We start from the raw sequence: 21,040 nt of genomic DNA on the forward strand, positions 1-21,040 counted from the left end.
AATATATGATTTTTAGAGATTAATGCAATAAGCGAAACCATTTTTTGATGAATATTCTATTTTTTATGATTTTCTTTATTTTTTGTCTTTAAAGAATATAATAAAATAAGAATGACGTCAAAAAATAATGAAATTTCTCAGACACGATCCTTACATTTTTCTAGGAATGCCAAAAAAATGGCCTCAAACACAAAAAAAAAATAAAATAAAACGCTGTCCAAAAGCCCCCGGCCCACATAGTGGGACGCCCAGGGGCCAGCTCAAGGGCCGGGATGGGTCAAAATTTACATTTTTATTTATGTTTTGCGTTCTAAAATTAATATATGATTTTTAAGAATTAATGCAACAAGCGGCACCATTTTTTGATAAATATTCTATATTTTTTTATTTTCTTTATTTTTCATTTTTAAAAAATGTAATAAAATAAATACAACTTTAAAAAATAATGAAATTTTGAAGACACAATGCTTATATTTTTCTAGGCATGCCAAAAAAAATGCCCAAAAATAACCAAAAAATGTAAAACGCTATCAAAAAGTCCACGACCCACGTAGTAGGGTGCCCAGGGGCCAACTCAAGGGCTGAGATTGGTCAAAAATTCATATTTTCATTTATGTTTTTTATTCTAAAATTATTATATGATTTTTAAGAATTAATGCAACAAGGGGCACCTTTTTTGATGAATATTCTATTTTTTATGATTTTCTTTTTTTTCGTATTTACAAAATATAATCAAATAAAAATGAAATCAAAAAATAATGAAATTATGTAGACACAATCCTTACATTTTACTAGGCATGCTAAAAAAAATGGTCACAAAAAATGACAAAAAAATAAAACGCGGTCAAAAAGCCCCCGGCCTGCGTAGTGAGGTGCCACGGGGCCAGCTAAGGGGCCATGATGGGTCAAAAATTTACATTTTTTTCATATTTTGCATTGTAAAATTAATATATGATTTTTAGGAATTAATGCAACAACCGGAACCATTTTTGATGAATATTCTATTTTATATGATTTTCTTTATTTTTTGTCTTTAAAAAATGTAATAAAATAAAAACGACGTCAAACAATAACAAAATTTTACAGACACGATCCTTACATTTTTCTAAAAATGCCAGAAAAAAATGGCTTAAAAAATAACAAAAAAAAAGTGAAACGCTGTCAAAAAGCTCCCCACCACGCAATACGGGTGTCCAGGGCCTAGCTCAGGGGCCGAGATGGGTAAAAAATTTATATTTTTATTTATATTTTGTATTTTAAAATTAATATATGATTTTTAGAAATTAACGCAACAAGTGGCGCCCTTTTTTATGAGTATTCCATTTTTTATGATTTTCTTTATTTTTCATATTTAAAAAATATAATAAAAAATGACGTCAAAAAATAATGAAATTATGCATACACGATCCATACATTTTTCTACGCATGCTAAAAAATGGCGTAAAAAGGACAAACAAAAGTAAAACGCTGTCCAAAAGCCACCGACCCGCGTAGTAGGGTGCCCCGGGGCCAACTCAGTGGTAGTGATAAATTTTTATATATATTTTGCGTTCCAAAATTAATATAACCATTTTAGGAATTAATGCAACAACCGGCACATTTTTCCATGAATATTCTATTTTTTATGATTTTCTTTATTTCTCAACTTTAAAAAATATAATAAAATAAAAATGATTTCAAAACATAATGAAATTTAGCAGAACTGATCCTTACATTTTTCTAGTGATGCGAGAAAAAAATGGCCGCAAAAAATGACAAAAAAAAAATAAAACGTTGTCAAAAAGCCTCCGCCGCGCGTAGCGGGGCGCCAATGGGCCTGCTCAGGGGCCGGGATGGGTCAAAAATTTACATTTTTATTGATATTTTGCATTCTAAAATTAATATATGATTTTTAGGAATTAATGCAACAACCGGCACCATTTTTTGATGAATATTCTATTTTTTATGAATTTCATTATTTTTCATCTTTAAAAAATATAATAAAAGAAAAATGACCTCAATTAATAACAAAATTTTGCAGACACGATCCCTACATTTATCAAGGCATGTCAGAAAAAAAAATGGCCGCAAAAAATGGCAAAAAAAGTAAAACACTGTCAAAAAGCCTCCGGTGCGCGTAGCAGGGCGCCAAGGCGCCAGCTCAGGGGCCGGCATGGGTCAAAAATTTACATTTTATTGATGTTTTACATTCTAAAATTAACATATGATTTTTAGGAATTAATGCAACAAGCGGCACCATTTTTTATGAATATTCTCTTTTTTATGATTTTCTTTATTTTTGTATTTAAAAAATAAAATAAAATAGCCGTAAAAGAATTGTGAAAATTTGTAGACAGTGTCCTTACCTTTTTCTAGGCATTCCAGAAGAAAATGGCCTAAAAATGACAAAAACAGTAAAACGATGTCAAATAGCCCCCGGCCCACGTAGTGGGGAGCCCAAGGGGCCAACTCAGTAGCCGGGATGGGTAAAAAATTTACATTTTTATTTATCTTTTGCATTCTAAAATTAATATATGATTTTTAAGAATTAATGCAATAACCGGCACCATTTTTTGATGAATATTCTTTTTTTTATGATTTTCTTTATTTTTCGTCATTAAAAAATATAATAAAATAAACTTGACGTCAAAAAATAATGATAACTTGCAGAAATGATCCTTACATTTTTCTAGGCATGCCAGAAAAAACTGTCCTGAGAAAATGACAAAAAAAGTAAAACGCTATCAAAAAGTCCCTGGCCCGCGCAGTGCGCCTAGGGGCTAGCTTAGGGGGCAGGATGGGTCAAAAATTTACATTTTCATTGATGTTTTACATTCTAAAAGTAATATATTATTTTTAAGAATTAATGCAACAAACGGCACTATTTTTTTATGAATATTCTATTTTTTATGATTTTCTTTATTTTTTGTCTTTAAAAAATATAATAAAATAAAAACGACGTCAAAAAATAATGAAATTTTGGAGATATGGTCCTTACATTTTTCTAGGCATGTCAAAAAAATTGCCTAAAAGACAAAAAAACAAAGTAAAACGCGGTCTAAAAGCCCCCGGCCCGCGTAGTAGGGCGCCGAGGGGCTAGCTCAGGGGCTGAGATTGGTCAAAATTTACGTTTTTATTTATGTTTCGCGTTCTAAAATGAATATATTATTTTTAGGAATTAATGCAACAAGCAGCACCATTTTTTTATGAATATTGTATTTTTTATGATTTTCTTTATTTTTCGTCTTTAAAAAATATAATAAAATAAAAACAACGTCAAAAAAAATAAAATTTTGCATACATAATCCTTACATTTTTCTAGGCATGCCATAAAAAAATGGCCTTAAAAAATTCTGATTCTGCAGAGTTGGCTCACTTGTCCGCAATTTTCAACAACTCACAGGACAGAAGAACAAAGTTTGGGCCACCATGTTTTGAGGAGCTCCCAACGGAAGGAGAAAAACTGAAATCACCCATCGAGGAGGCTCCAAAAGTCAAGCTAGCCTAACTACCTGAGGACTTAAAACATGCGTTCTTGGGAGATGAAGGCACATTCCCAATCATCATCTCATCAAAACTCGATGCATTGCAAGAACAACGATTATTTGACATGCTAAAAGAGCGCAATTTCAAGATCAAGGTAAAAATGAAAGCGGCTCATGACAAGCAGATCCTGAGGAAGAATTTTGAGCCGAATCAACGGGTTCATCTCTATGATTCTTGTTTGCATCTCCACCCCAGTAAGTTGAGGTCACGGTGGACTGGCCCGTTCGTAGTGAAACGCATTTTTCCCAATGGTACTGTCGAGGTTGAGGACCCGACCGATGGGAGAATCTTCAAAGTAAATGGCCAGCGTCTGAAGAATTACTTAGAGCGGGTGAACCAGGTTGAAGAGATCATTCTCGACGACCCCGTTTACCAGCCCTGAGTAGTTTACTCATATCCCCTATACCATATTTTAATTTTTTGTTTTCTTTGCTTCCTTTTACATTTTTTTTATATGTGTTTTTAGAGAATCATATCAGGAAGCTCAAGCTGTGCTCATATGTGGAATACTCATCGTCCAGGTGTCTTCTTTCTCTATATTTCTATAATTTTTTATACTGATGATACTGTCTTATTTTGGTTGGGGTGGTGAGCATATTCATGCGTAAGAACAATTTTTTTCATGATGATATTTGGGTTAAAAGTTTTGCGAAATTATCTGAGTATGATTTCAAAATGTTTGGTTTGAGTTGATTTTCGCTGTCTTGGTTACTAGGAAATGATTTTCAGAGTTTCTTTTTGCACGTGCTAAATCTTGTGGTAAGATGGATGTTAATGCATGTCAGCTGAGAAAATTCTCGAGTTTACGTGCTTGATTTTTGGTGAGTTAAGAGAGTTGAGAAAATGACTTTTGAACCTTCATTGATCTTTTGAGCTGGTAAAATCACTGTTAGAACATCATTACATGGTTAGTGGTATGCTTAGTGCATATGCTTGAGGGATGAATTTTGGGTTAGATAGGAATGATCTTATATAATAGAGCCTCATTTCTTAGTCATCAAAAAAAAATTAAGGAAGAGCAACATTTCACAGATCTTGTAGTTTGGTGTTAATCACATTTGATGATATATAGTTGTTTGTCAAAAGAACACCTTTCTACATTCACTTCATTATTGCAAGTTGTCTCTTGCCAAAAACAAAGAAAAAAAAGAGTAATTTATTTTCCTATGCATTTTTTTTGGCTCTTTGTTCATTTCTGTAAATTTCTATTTGACCTGAATGAAATCCCAAAAGCTAGTTTGTGGTAAGAATGGTGGAATGTTCTAGTAGTTGATTAACCTATCTTTTGGTCAATGTCCGTTTGACTGTTCGTCCTAAATGTTACCTTCCTCACACTGAGCGATGATTGTTCCATTTCTAACTCCATGAGATAAAACCTTTGCACTAAAATATTTCTAACACCCGTGAGATCAATGGAGTTGAGACTTCTACTTGGTGAATTTTTCAAAGCTGTATGTGTTATGGTCAGTGGTAAGAAGGTTATAGATTGGAGCACACACACGACTCTGGAGTTATGACTGAAATAATCTTGATATTATCTTTTGACTTCTTACTGATAGTTTGTTTGAAATACTCAGGTGACTAAGCTAGTTGAGACTCAGATTCTCATTATGACATGATTTCTCTTGCACTTGGATTGCTAGAGACTAACAATAAGCTGGTTGGGGGTTGTGATAAGTGCATGAAAATGCACCCTAAATACTGCTTTTGATTTATATAATATTAAAATATTTAAGCTTTAATTAAACAATTCCATAATTTTTTTTCATAATATTTCAATTGGAATTTGTCTAGTTGTTGCTTAATTATTTGCAGATAAAAAACAGTGTAAAAAGCTACACAAAAAGAAGCCATGAAAACCATGTTTTTAGCCACCCTAAGTCAACCAAGCCGAGCCATATAGAGACAGAGCTGCGTCAGCCGAGTCAAAGCCACAAGTTGATTTTCGCGTAGGCCCCACCCTTCCCGCGTTCCCCACTCCACTTCACGCGCGTCACCTACACGCAAGACTCCCAGGAAGCGCATCCCACACACGCGTGATCTCCAGCTCGTTCCAAACTAAGCTCGCATGGGTCCTACACCTGTTCAATCCAGTTGACCGCCCACTCTTCGTGCGCCAGCTGTCCAGCGTGGGTCTCACGTCTGCTCAAGCCAGCCTGCGTCTCTCCTCTGCGCGCGCCAGTTGTCCTAGCGACAGCTTTCTGCTAATCATTCAACCAATCTATGTGCACCACTTGTCCCAACGGGACCCCAATGTTAGCCAGCATTCCTACTCTCTAACCAGTGCAAGCACACGCCAACCACTCCGAGTGCGACACGTGGCGAGTTGACTCCTTATTTCCAATCGCATTGTGACACGTGTCTTCTATGGTGCTTAGTCTAAATTTCTCTTTCAAAATCAGAGCAAATGGGCAGATTTCTTCCCCAAATTATTTATATGATTTCTCCAAATTCATGTGTAATTTTATTTTATTTCCTTTTCTTTTGTAATTTTCTATTTTTATTATTTATTTCCTTATTTGACAGGCATCCTCTGAACACTATAAATAGAGGGGTTAGCCTAAGATTTTTGTAAGCTTTTGATATTCAGTTTTCTGTTGTCTTGCTGTCAGTCTAATATTTTCTCTCTAGAACTTGTGAGAATGTTTTACAAGCTAGGCTAGAGTTCTTTTGGTGAGGTTAGAGATGAACTTTTGTTAGTGACCTAATTTGAGTTTGATTTCTTGTGTTGTAAAGTTCAACATCCGAATGAATTAAATCTCATTTATCTTTTATTTACTTTTCAAAATATTGTGTGTCAACTTTTATATAAGTTCAGTCACGCTTTTCTTATGTAATTATGTCACGTATTGTTTTGTTATTCAAATTATTTTACAAATTATCTTTTACTGCAATATTGTCAAATTGATATATTGTCAATTTTAGATAACTTGTAATGATAATATTTTCAGAGTCAACATAGAAATTTAATTTATTCAATCATTTTATTTTGTGAATCATTTTACTACTCAATTTCCTTCATATACATTTTCTCTTTTTCATTTTATTTGCAACAAAAATCTCTAAAACTCTAATTTTTCTTTAATTCACTTGTTATTTATTTTTCTCTAACGCTCTTATTTTATTAATCTTTCTTGTTTATTTTGTTACATCTCTGTGGATATGACAACCCTTCTGTGCTATAATTGACCACTTGTGAACATCACTTTTGGGCGTGAATAAGCTCCCAGGGGCAAGCTCAAGGACCGGGATGGGTCAAAAATTTATATTCTTATTTATGTTTTGCATTCTGAAATTAATATATGATTTTTAGGAATTAATGCAACAAGCGGCATCATTTTTTGATGAATATTCTATTTTTTATGATTTTCTTTATTTTCCACGTTGAAAAAATATAATAAAATAAAAATGACATCAAAAAATAATGAAAGTTCGCAGACATAATCCTTACATTTTTTTAGGCATGCCACAAAAAATGACAAAAAAAGTAAAACGCTGCCAAAAAGCCCCCGACCCGCGCTGAGAGGAGCCCAGGGGCCAGTTCACGGGCCGGAATATGTCAAAAATTTATATTTTTATTTATGTTTTGCAATCTAAAATTAATATACGATTTTCTGGCATTAATCGAACAAGCGGCACCATTTTTTATGAATATTCTATTTTTTATGATTTTCTTTAATTTTTTTGTCTTTAAAAAATATAATAAAATAAAACCAACTTTGAAAAATAATGAAATTTTCCAGACATGATCCTTACATTGCTCTACGCATGCTAGGAAAAAAATGGCCTTAAAATAACAAAAAACAATAAAATGCCGTCAAAAAGTCCTCAGCCCGCGTAGTGGGGCGCCCAGGGGCCAGCTCAGAGGCCGGGATTGGTCAAAAATTTATATTTTTACTTATGTTTTGCCTTCTAAAATTAACATATGGTTCTTAGGAATTAATGGAACAAGCGGCACTATTGTCTGATGAATATTCTATATTTTATGGTTTTATTTATTTTTCCTCTTTAAAAAATATAATAAAATAAAAACGACATAAAAAAATAATGAAATTTTACATACACAATCCTTACATTTTTCTAGGCATGCCAGAAAAAAGAAGCCTAAAAAAATGACAAGAAAATATAAAACGCTGTCAAAAAGCCTGCGGCCAGTGCCGTGGGGCGCAATGAGCCAACTCAGGGGCCGGGATGGGTGAAAATTTTATATTTTTATTTACGTTTTGCAATCTAAAATTAATATTTAATTTTTAGGAATTAATGCAACAAGTGGCACCATTTTTTGTTGAATATTTTATTTTTTATCATTTTCTTTATTTTTTGTATTTAAAAAATGTAATAAAATAAAAACGACGTAAAAAAATAATGAAATTTTGTAGACACAATCCCTACATTATTCAAGGCATGTTAGAAAAAAAAATGGCGGAAAAGTAAAATGCTGTCAAAAACCCTCGCCCCGCGTAGTGGGGCGACCAGAGGCCCGCTCAGGGGCCATGATGGGTCAAAAATATACATTTTTATTTATCTTTTACATTTTAAAATTAGTATATGATTCTTATGAATTAAGGCAACAAGCGGCACTATTTTTTGATGAATATTTTATTTTTTATGATTTTCATTATTTTTCGTCTTTAAAAAAATATAATAAAATAAAAACAACGTCAAAAAATAATGAAATTTTACAGACACGATCCTTACATTTTTCTAGGCATGTCAGAAAGAAATGGCCTCAAAAAATGACAAAAAAAGTAAAACACTGCCAAAAAGCTCCCGGCCCGCGTAGTGGGGCACCTAGGGACCAGCTCACGGGCCGAGATGGGTCAAAAATTTATATTTTTATTTATCTTTTACATTATAAAATTAGTGTATGATTTTTTGGAGTTAATGCAACAAGAAGCACCATTTTTTTATGGATATTCTATTTTTTATGATTTTCTTTATTTTTTATATTAAAAAATATAATAAAATAAAAATGACGTAAAAAAATAATGATATTTTACAGACACGATCGTTACATTTTTCTAGGCGTGCCAGAAAAAAATGGCCTCAAAGACAAAAATATATAAAACGCTGTCAAAAAGTCCCCGGCACGCGTAGTGGAGCGCCTGAAGGCCAGCACAGAGGCCGGGATCGGTCAAAAATTTACATTTTAATTTATGTTTTGAATTCTAAAATTAATGTATGATTTTTTGGAATTAAGGTAACAAGCGGCACCATTTTTTGATTAATATCCTATTTTTTATGATTTTCTTTATTTTTCGTCTTTAAAAAATATAATAAAATAAAAACGACATAAAAAATGAAATTTTGCATACACGATCGTTATATATTTCTGGGCATGCCAGAAAAAAAAATGGCCTAAAAATGACAAAAAAAGAGTAAAACGCTGTCAAAAAGTCACCGCCCCGCGTAGTGGGGCGCCTAAGGGCTAGTTCCAGGGCCGGGATGCCTCAAAAATTGACATTTTTATTTATGTTTTGCATTCTAAAATTAATAGATGATTTTTAGGAATTAATGCAATAAACAACACCATTTTTTGATGAATATTCTATTTTTTATTATTTACTTTATTTTTCGTCCTTAAAAAATATAATAAAATAAAAACGAAGTCAAAAAATAATTGAATTTTGTAGACACAATCCTTACATTTATATAGGTAATTCACAAAAAATGTCCTCAAAAAATGACCAAAGAAAATAAAATGCTGTTAAAAAGTCCTCGGCCCGCGTAGTGGGGCACCCATGGGCCGGCTCAGGGGCCGAGATTGGTCAAAAATTTACACTTTTATTTATGTTCTGCACGCTAAAATTAATATATGATTTTTAAGAATTAATGCAACAAGTGGCACCATTTTTTGATGAATATTATTTTTTATTATTTTTTATATTTTTCATTTTTAAAAAATATAAGAAAATAAAAACGACGCGAAAAAATAATTAAATTTTACATACACTATCCTTAAATATTTTTAGGCACGCAAGAAAAAATGGCCTTAAAAATGACAAAAAAAGTAAAACACTGTCAAAACGCCCTCGGCCCGCATAGTGGGGCGCCCAGGGGCAAGCTCAAGGGCCGGGACGGGTAAAAAATTTACATTTTTATTAATGTTTTGCATTCTAAAATTATTATATGATTTGTAGGAATAAATGCAATAATCGGTACCATTTTTTGATGAATATAAAAAAAAAGTAAAACGTTGTCAAAAAGCCCCCGCCCCACTACGTGGGGCGCCCAGGGGCCAGCAGCCAGCTCAGCGGTCGGAAGAGGTTAAAGATATAGTTTTTATTTATGTTTTACATTTTAAAATTAATATATGACTTTTAGAAATTAATGCAATAAGCGTCACCATTTTTTTATGAATATTCTATTTTTCATGATTTTGTTTATTTTTCCTCCTTAAAAAGTATAATAAAATAAAAACAACGTCGAAAAGTAATGAAATTTTGCAAACACGATCCCTACATTTTTCTAGGCATGCCAGAAAAAAATAGCCTAAAAAAATGACAAAAAAATGTAAAACCCTGTCAAAAAGCCCCCGGCACGCATAGTTGGGCGCCCAAGGGCTAGCTCAAACGCCAGAATGGGTAAAAATTTATATTTTTATTTATGTTTTGAATTCTAAAATTAATATCTAATTTTGAGGAATTAATGCAACAAGCGACACTATTTTTTGATGAATATTGTATTTTTTACGATTTTATATATTTTTTGTCTTGAAAAAATAAAATAAAATAAAAATGACGTCAAAAACTAATTAAATTATGCAGACAGGATCCTTATATTTTTCTAGGCATTCCAGAAAAAATGGCCTCAAGAAATGATGAAAAAAAGTAAAACGCTCCTAAAAGCCCCCGACCCGCGTAGTGGGGTGCCCAAGGGCCAGTTTAGGGGCCGGGATAGGTTACAAATTTTCATTTTTATTTACATTAAGCATTCTAAAATTAATATATGATTTTTAGAAATTAATGCAACAAGCGGCACCATATTTTGATGAATATTCTATTTTTTATGATTTTCTTTATTTTTCATCTTTAAAACATATAATAAAATAAAAACAGCGTTAAAAAATATTGAAATTTTGCACACTTTTCTAGTCATGCCACAAAAAATGACAAAAAAAGTAAAACGCTGTCAAAAAAGTCCCGGTACGCGTAGTGGGGCACTCAAGGGCCAGCTCAAGGGCCGAGATGCCTTAAAAATTGGCATTTTTATTTATGTTTTGCATTCTAAAATTAATATATGATTTTTAGTAATTAATGCAACAAGCAACACCATTTTTTAATAAATATTCTATTTTTTATGATTTTCTTTATTTTTCGTCTTAAAAAAAATAATAAAATAAAAACGACGTCAAAAAATAATAAAATTTTGCAAAGACGATCCAAACATTTTTCTAGGTATTTCTTAAAAGAAAGTCCTCAAAAATGAGAAAACAAGTAAAACACTGTCAAAAAGCCCCCGGCCCGTGTGCTGGGGCACCTAGGGGTCAGCTCAAGGGGCGGGATGGGTCAAAAATTTACATTTCTATTTATGTTTTGCATTCTAAAATTAATATATGATTTGTAGGAATAAATGCAACCAGAGGCACCATTTTTTTATGAATATTTTATTTTTTATAATTTTGTTTATTTTTCCTCTTTAAAAAATATAATAAAATAGAAACGATGTCAAAAAATAATGAAATTTTACAGACACGATCCTTACCTTTTTCTAGATGTGTCAAAAAAAACTACCCTAAAAAAATGACAAAAAAAAGTAAAACGCTATTGAAAAGCCCCCACCCCGCGTAGTGGGGCGCCCAGGGGCATGCTCAAGGGCCAGGATGGGTAAAAAATTTACATTTTTATTTATGTTTTGCATTGTAAAATTAATATATAATTTTTAAGAATTAATGCAACAAGCGGCACCAGTTTTTTATGAATATTATTTTTTTTATTTTTCATATTTAAAAAATATAATAAAATAAAATCAACGGTAAAAAATAATGAAATTTTACAGATACGATCCTTACATTTTTCTAGGCATGTCAAAAAAATGGCCTAAAAACGGAGAAAAATAATTAAAACGTTGTCAAAAAGCCCCCGCCCCGCGTTGTGGGGCGCGCAGGGCCCAGCTGAGTGCCCGGGATGGGTAAAAAATTTACATTTTTATTTATGCTTTACATTCTAAAATTAAGATATGATTTTTAAGAATTAATGCAACAAGCGACACCATTTTTTGATGAATATTCCATTTTTTATGATTTTGTTTATTTTTCTTCTTTAAAAAATATAATAAAATAGAAATGATGTCAAAAAATAATGAAATTTTACAGACACGATCGTTACATTTTTCTAGGTGTGCCAGAAAGAAATAGCCTAACAATGACAAAAAAAAAATTAAAACGCTGTTAAAAAGTCCCCGCCCTGTGTAGTGGGGCGCCCAGGGGCCAGCTCAGGGGCCGGGATGGGTCAAAAAATTACAATTTTAATTATGTCTTGCATTCTAAAATTAAGATATGATTTTTAAGAATTAATGCAACAAGCGACACCATTTTTTGATGAATATTCTATTTTTTATGATTTTGTTTATTTTTCCTCTTTAAAAAATATAATAAAATAGAAATGATGTCAAAAAATAATAAAATTTTGCAGACAAAATCCTTACATTTTTCTAGATGTGCCAGAAAGAAATAGCCTAAAAATTACAAAAAAAAAAAAAGTAAAACGCTCTTGAAAAGCCCCCGCCCTGCGTAGTAGGGCGCCTAGGGGCCAGCTCAGGGGTCGGGATGGGTAAAAAATTTATGTTTTTGTTTATGTTTTGCATTCTAAAATTAATATTAGATTTTTAAGAATTAATAAAACAAGCGGCACCATTTTTTGATGAATATTCTATTTTTTTTATTTACTTTATTTTTCATCTTTAAAAAATATAATGAAATAAAAACGACGTAAAAAAATGATGAAATTTTGCAAACGCGATCCTTACATTTTTCTAGGCATGTCAAAAAAAATGGCCACAAAAAATGACAAAAAAAGTAAAACGTTGTCAAAAAGCCCCGCCCCGCGTAGTGGGGCGCTCAGGGGTCAGGATGGGTCAAAAATTTAGTTTTTATTTATGTTTTATGTTCTAAAATTAATATATGACTTTGAGGAATTAATGCAACTAGCATCACCATTTTTTGATGAGTATTCTATTTTTTTTATGATTTTGTTTATTTTTTCTCTTTAAAAAATATAATAAAATAAAACAACGTAAAAAAATAATGAAATTTTAGAGACATGATCCTTATATTTTTCTAGGCATGTCAGAAAAAAAATAGCCTAAAAATGATAAAAAAAAAATGTAAAACAGTGTCAAAAATCCCCCAACCCACGTAGTGTAGCGCCTAAGGGCTAGCTCAGGGGTAGGGATGGGTAAAAAAATTACATTTCTATTTATCTTTTGAATTCCAAAATTAATATATGATTTTGAGTAATTAATGCAACAAGTGGCACTATTTTTTTATGAATATTCTATTTTTTAGGATTTTATTTATTTTTCATCTTTAAAAAATATAATAAAATAAAAATGACGTCAAAAAATAATTAAATTTTGCAGACAGGATCCTTAGATTTTTCTAGGCATGTCAAAAAGAAATAACCTCAAGAAATGACAAAAAAAGTAAAACGCTGTCAAAAAGCCCCTAGCCCGCGTAGTGGGGTTCCCACGGGCCAATTCAGAGGACGAGATGGGTCAAAACTTTATATTTTTATTTATGCTTTACATTCTAAAATTAAGATATAATTTTTAAGAATTAATGCAACAAGCGACACCATTTTTTGATGAATATTCTATTTTTTATGATTTTGTTTATTTTTCCTCTTTAAAAAATATAATAAAATAGAAAAGATGCAAAAAAATAATAAAATTTTACAAACAAAATCCTTATATTTTTCTAGATGTGCCAGAAATAAATAGCCTAAAAATTACAAAAAAAAGTAAAACGCTGTTGGAAAGCCCCCGCCGTGCGTTGTGGGGCGCCTAGGGGCCAGCTCAAGGGTCGGTATGGGTAAAAAATTTACATTTTTAATTATGTTTTGCATTCTAAAATTAATATATAATTTTTGTGAATTAACATAACAAGCGGCACCATTTTTTAATGAATATTCTATTTTTTTATGATTTCCTTTATTTTTCATCTTTAAAAAATATAATAAAATAAAAATGACGTAAAAAATAATGAAATTTTGCAAACATGATCCTTACCTTTTTCTAGGCATGTCAGAAATAAATGGCCTCAAAAAATGACAAAAAGTAAAACGTTGTAAAAAAACTACCGCCCCGCGTAGTAAGGCGCCTAGGGGCTAGCTCAGAGGCCGGGATGGGCAAAAATTTATATTTTTATTTATTTTTTGCATTCTAAAATTAATATATGATTTTTAGGAATTAATGCAACAAGCAGCACCATTTTTTGATGAATATTATATCCTTTATTATTTTTTATATTTTTCATCTTTAAAAAATATAATAAAATAAAAACGACGTGAAAAAATAAGTAAATTTCACTGACACGGTCCTTGCATTTTTCTATGCACACAAGAAAAAAAATGGCCTTAAAAATGACAAAAAAATTGTAAAACGCTGTTAAAAAGCCCCCTACCCGCGTAGTGGGGTGCCCAAGGGCCAGCTCAAGGGCTGGGATGGGTCAAAATTTTACATTTTTACTTATGTTTTGTTTTCTAAAATTAATACATAATTTTTAGGAATTAATGAAACAAGCAGCACCATTTTTTGATGAATATTATATTTTTTAGGATTTTCTTTATTTTTCATATTTAAAAAATATAATCAAATAAAAACGACGTAAAAAAATAATGAAATTTTACAGACACGGTCCTTACATTCTTCTAGGCATGTAAAAAAAAGGCCTAAAAAGGACAAAAAAAGTCAAACGTTGTCCAAAAGCCCCCGCCCCGAATAGTGGGGCGCCCAGGGGCCAGTTCAGGGGTCAGGATGGGTCAAAAATTTACATTTTAATTTATGTTTTACATTCTAAAATTAATATATGATTTTTAGGAATTAATGCAACAAGCGACACCATTTTTTGATGAATATTCTATTTTTTATGATTTTGTCTATTTTTCCTCTTTAAAAAATATAATAAAATAGAAACGATGTCAAAAAATAATGAAATTTTGCATACATGATCCTCACATTTTTCTAGATGTGCCAGAAAAAAATAGCCTAAAAATGACGAAAAAAAGTAAAACGCTGTTAAAAAACTCCCGCCCCGCGTAGTGGGGCGCCAGCTCAGGAGCTGTGATGGATTAAAAATTTACGTTTTTGTTTATGTTTTGCATTCTAAAATTAATATTGGATTTTTAAGAATTAATATAACAAGTGGCACCATTTTTTGATGAATATTCTATTTTTTATTTTCTTTATTTTTCATCTTTAAAAAATATAATGAAATAAAAATGACGTAAAAAAATGATGAAATTTTGCAAACACGATGCTTACATTTTTCTAGGCATGTCAGAAAAAAAATGGCCACAAAAAATGACAAAAAAAGTGAAATGTTATCAAAAACCCCGCCCCGCGTAGTGGGGCGCTCAGGGGTCAGGATGGGTCAAAAATTTAGTTTTTATTTATGTTTTACGTTCTAAAATTAATATATGACTTTGAGGAATTAATGCAACTAGCATCACTATTTTTTGATAAGTATTCTATTTTTTATGATTTTGTTTATTTTTCCTCTTTAAAAAATATAATAAAATAAAACAACGTCAAAAAATAATGAAATTTTGTAGACACGATCCTTACATTTTTCTAAGCATGTCAGAAAAAATAGCCTAAAAATGATAAAAAAAAAATGTAAAACACTGTCAAAAATCCCCCAACCCGCGTAGTGTGGCGCCCAAGGGCTAGCTCAGGGGTAGGGATGGGTAAAAAATTTACATTTCTATTTATCTTTTGAATTCCAAAATTAATATATGATTTTGAGTAATTAACGCAACAAGTGGCACCATTTTTTGATGAATATTCTATTTTTTAGGATTTTATTTATTTTTCATCTTTAAAAAATATAATAAAATAAAAATCACGTCAAAAAATAATTAAATTTTACAGACAGGATCCTTAGATTTTTCTAGGTATGTCAGAAAGAAATGGCCTCAAGAAATCACAAAAAAAGTAAAACGCTATCAAAAAGCCCCTGGCCCGCGTAGTGAGGTGCCCACGGGCCAATTCAGGGGACGGGATGGGTCAGAATGTTATTTTTATTTATGTTTTGCTTTCTAAAATTAATATTTGATTTTTAGGAATTAATGCAACAAGCGGCACAATTTTTTGGTGAATATTCTATTTCTTATGATTTTTTTATGTTTCATCTTTAAAACATATAATAAAATAAAAATGACGTTAAAAAATAATCAAATTTTACAGACATGATCCTTATATTTTTCTAGTCATGCCACAAAAAAAATGGCCTCAAAAAATGACAAAAAAAAGTAAAACGCTGTCAAAATGCCCTCGGCCCGAGTAGTGGGGCGCCCAAGGGCCAGCTCAAGGGCCGAGATGCCTCAAAAATTGACATTTTTATTTATTTTTTGCGTTCTAAAATTAATATCTAATTTTTAGGAATTAATACAACAAACAGCACCATTTTTTATGAATATTCTATTGTTTATGATTTTCTTTATTTTTTGTCTTTAAAAAATATAATAAAATAAAAACGATGTCAAAAAATAATGAAATTTTGCAGACACGATCCTTACAATTTTCTAGGTATTTCATAAAAAAATGTCCTAAAAAAATGACAAAAAAGTAAAACGCTGTCAAAAAGCCCCCGGCTCGCGTAGTGGGGCGCCCAGGGGCCAGCTCAAGGGCTGGGATGGGTCAAAATTTTACTTTTTTACTTATGTTTTGTATTCTAAAATTAGTACATGATTTTTAGGAATTAATGCAACAAACGGCACCATTTTTTGATGAATATTCCTTTTTTATTATTTTCTTCATTTTTCGTCTTTAAAAAATAACGTCAAAAAATAATGAAATTTTGCAGACACGATCCTTACATTTTTCTATGCATGTCAGAAAAAAATGGCCTCAAAAAATGACAAAAAAGTAAAATGCTATCAAAAAGCTCCCGGCCCGCGTAATGGGGCGCCTTGGGGCCAAGTCAAGAGCCGGGATAAGTCAAAAATTTACATTTTTATTTATGTTTTGCATTCTAAAATTAATATATGATTTTTAAGAATTAATGTAACAAGCAGTACCAATTTTGAACAGATTCTACTTTTTGGACGGTTGGAGTTATATATTTTCTTTTAGAAAGAACAGCGTGTAACTAAACAACTAATTGTTACGTTACAATTATTTATTTATATAGTTGAATGGCCAATTTTCTTAATGACATTTGTGAATTTCTTGTAATTTTATGTTAGTAACCAACCTTTTTTTCGTCATTAATTAACATAAATAACTTCATGGTATAGCGTGTTAATACTATTCATAGACAAATAACGAGTTATGCAAAAAAAAAAAAAAAGAGTCAGGACCTTTGTATCAAAAAAGAATATGTTTTTGGGGACCTCAGATGCAAAAATACCTTAACATATAGACATGTCATAACATTTAACGGGGAAAAAAGAAGCGCTGACTAACAGTGCAAACATAATAAGAGTTTGGAGACCTGACTATAAATTCTTAAAATGAATACTTAGAGTTTGTTTAGTTTGATAATTTGAGTTAAAATATGATTTTATATAAGAGTTTTTTATTATAGTAAAAAAATTAGATGTAATTATTTTATAGAGTTTTTTACTATAATAAATTTAAATTTTAAACTTAAATTGGTAAAATAAACAGAGTCTGAAATGCCAATAATTGTAAAATTTGGGGACTTGTGGTGCAAATTTTCCTAACACTATTATCTGGGAATCACCGCCATATATGTCGGTGACATACAGACATACAGACATGTTAGTATTTTTTTTTGGACATACCAAAACTACCCTCCTTCTTTGGCCAATTTATGTCGCAAGCCATAAATTTTCAAAACGTTTTTTTTTTAATACTTTTTTATAATAGCTTTGTGCTTAAATAACAGGTTCTAATTTTAATACGTGGATATATATTAATGCCATTACGAACAAAAGGATGTTCCAACTATTCAACTTACATATGCTGGTTGTTGATAATCGACACTAATACTATTTATAAGACAAATTTTTGTAGTTTCTTTATGGTTTTTTTTTTTTCCTTTTAATAGAGCTTAAGTAAAAAGTTCTAAGTAAATAATAATTTTATATATGGTTATCAGTAAATGTCTTTACCGATAAATAGTTAATATAGATATCATGCGCCTCTTTGAAAGCTTTATAAATTTTTCTCGATTTTTCTAATACTCAAGAAAAATATTTAGAGAGGTTATCAATGGTTTTTTTTAATACTGATATTATTAGTGTTAAACACTACTATTAATACAAAATGAGTCCTATTTTTCAATACCATATTATAAAACCCTATAATACAAAATCAGTACTAATGTTGCTTTATAGCACTGATCAAAACTCAAACATACATAAATATATCTAAAGTTAATACGGTTTGAGTTCACACCAAAGTTGGAATTTTAACAATAGATGACATAGAGATTCTCCATTACTAATAAAAATTTGGGGAATAAAAACCACTTGACTTTGAGGCCGTGGGTTCATAATGTTAAAAGGTTTTTTTTTCCTCAAAAAATGAATGCTTTATGCTAACTTTCAACCTCATAATAATATATTATTAATTAAAAACGGATAATGGTAACAATAGTAAATAAATGAAAAGGCCATCCTTCCGAGGACCCAAAAAAAAAGTAAAATATTCTGTCAGAAAAAAAGTAAAATGAAATAAAAAATAAAAAATTGATGTTCTTTGTGCACTTCTGGACTCTGAGCCAGTGTAAGAAGTCAACGCCCCACTAGTTAATGTTGGTTGTGTCATTTAGTGGGCCATTTTTCTGTATTTTTCCTGTTTTAATATTCCGCGTGAATGCTCATTGACTACCTCGGCTTCTGCGGGAGAACTGCTATCATGCGCCGCACTCACATCTGACGCTGATAATGTTACTACATGGGCTTCTTCATGTTGTTACCATGCACCCTTCCATTCTATTTCTATTTATCATTTTTTTTTTGACAATGGGAATTGCATTTCGAATCAGAAAATTACAATCACTAATTTAGACGTGAAAGACCCAAGTGCAACTAGCAACTCAACCCCGACCACAGAGGTTTGATTGAAACGATTAAGAGGGTAACACATGTACGGAGTTCCAACAAAAAGAAACCAAAGAGTTTTCACCTAATCGAGTACAAATTGGCTCTTTCAAACACAGCACAAACGCTACAAAATGCCGATCGGTCAAGATCGAGAGACCAAGAGCACTAAGGCCTAACACAACGCTGCATAGACACGTGATAAGCGGATAAAATAAAATGATAACGCCGAAAGGTGAGGAGACCACCTTCGTTATTACAACAAAAACTCAATAGAGCACCCTAAATACCCTACTAAACGACGAAGACACCACCACTTTTATTTCACAAACACATATTTTAAAACACAAAAGTACCCAAATGACACTAATGGACTCTCCACGAAATCGCTAACCACCACCAAGAGTGGGCCGGGGGACTGCAGCATACCGATTGCCCCGAAAAGAAGCCGAAAAGGAGTCAAGCAATCGCCGCCACCAAACGCCATCGACAAAGGAACAAGCCACACAAATGGAGCCGACACCCCATTTAGCCTAAAGCCCCCGCTGCTTAAGGGAGAACCGAAACACAGACGAATAACTGACACTCCCATCCGCCCCCAAGCTACGACCACACCACTCCATCCACCATCCTTGACCGCTGAAACGCAAAACAAACCCCCTTGAGAGAGCTAGACATTGAGTATACCTAATCATAACCACTCCGCTGCACCAGAATACCCAACACCGGTATCCAGAAGCCCACCAAAAAAAACCTTCACAAAGCCTGTCTGTCCCTCCCATAACTTGGCGTATTCGGAGCATCACCGAAAAAGTACCACTCGCAGCATATGAGCACCTTCCTGTGGGACCAGGAGTTTGGAGCACCGCCCGAAGGCGGCGCCAAATTTCAGCCCTTTCATGCCCACTTCTTAGACGGCACAAGGAAGTAATCAGATGAAAAGATAAAACCCTAACAGAGGGAGAGAGAAAAATATTGTTAAGACCAATGCTCTATTTATTTTTATTTATCATTATTAATTTATTTTCATTTTAACAATAATTTTTTTTATTCATCTTACACCTTACGTATAATGACATTGCAGATTCACTTAAAGAATTTAGGTGTTTACTTTGTATAGTTATGATCAATTAAAACAAAATCTAAATACTGAAATGGGGACAATTTGTTTATTTCTTTTGGCTTTGTATATCATATCATCGAGAATTTGTTTGTAAAAGTATTATTAAATTATACTCTAAAAATTAACACATAAAAATTACGTCGATAAAATATCTATCCTATAATTCCATTGATATATATTTTTCTTTAAGTTAGTTGTACCTAGAACTCATATTTAGGGTCTTAGAAAAACAACTCATATTTGGGATACTATTGGAAAAATAACGATAGAAATTACTTGCTTATAGTTTTTTTTCCCCTGATAATCTACTTCCTTTTTGGTAGAAAGGTAAGCTACTTCCTTGTAGTTACACAAACTCATAAGCAGCTTTTTCTCTCTCTCTCTCTTGGTTGGAAAAATTGCACAAGACATAGAGCTTGTTCGGTTGCATTTTTGAGTTATGGTGATTTGAGTGTAGATCTTGAGTTGAATTTGAGTTATAACTTGAGTTGAAGTTGTAACTTGAATTTGTGTTTGGATGTGCACATTTGAGTTATGGTTTAAATTGAGAATCTATTTGAGTTTGTGTTTGGGTTGGTCAAAACTTAAATTTGTATTTAGATAGTATTTTAATAAAAATTCAATAGTGATGAAAAATTTTAATAGGGTACATGGATGAGATTTTATTCATCTCTTCATTGTGAACGCATAGAAAAGAAAATCATCTCAATCAGAATTAAAACGAAAAAATTATGGTGTTTTTAAGAATAAAAATATATTGTTTATTAATTTGAGTTTGAATTTAATAACTTGAGTTGAAGGGAAAACTTAAACTCAGATTTTCGTCCCAAATTCAAATTAAAACTCGACTTCAAACTTAAATTTTATAAATGAGTATGAACTTGAATATAATTATAACTTGAGTTTAAATTTTTTTTAAGTTTTGATACAAAAGAACAAGAGCAGTTAGTGTCACACAGACTGTGAACAGAGACTGTATATTAAGCAGTTGACACTGATTTTCTGCAATCCAACAAACTAATAGCAGGGTTCACGATAAGATAATGGGATGAAGAGCAGGGTATCCCTGCTCATGATAATATTAACTGATTGATTGTACTAAAGCAAGAGCGCACGAGTGCGCAAGATAAAAAGTGACGTGGGGTCAAACAAACAAAAACTC

The sequence above is a fragment of the Morus notabilis genome, unplaced genomic scaffold (assembly GCF_000414095.1).
Source record: "Morus notabilis unplaced genomic scaffold, ASM41409v2 Scaffold109, whole genome shotgun sequence".
NCBI lineage: Eukaryota > Viridiplantae > Streptophyta > Magnoliopsida > Rosales > Moraceae > Morus > Morus notabilis.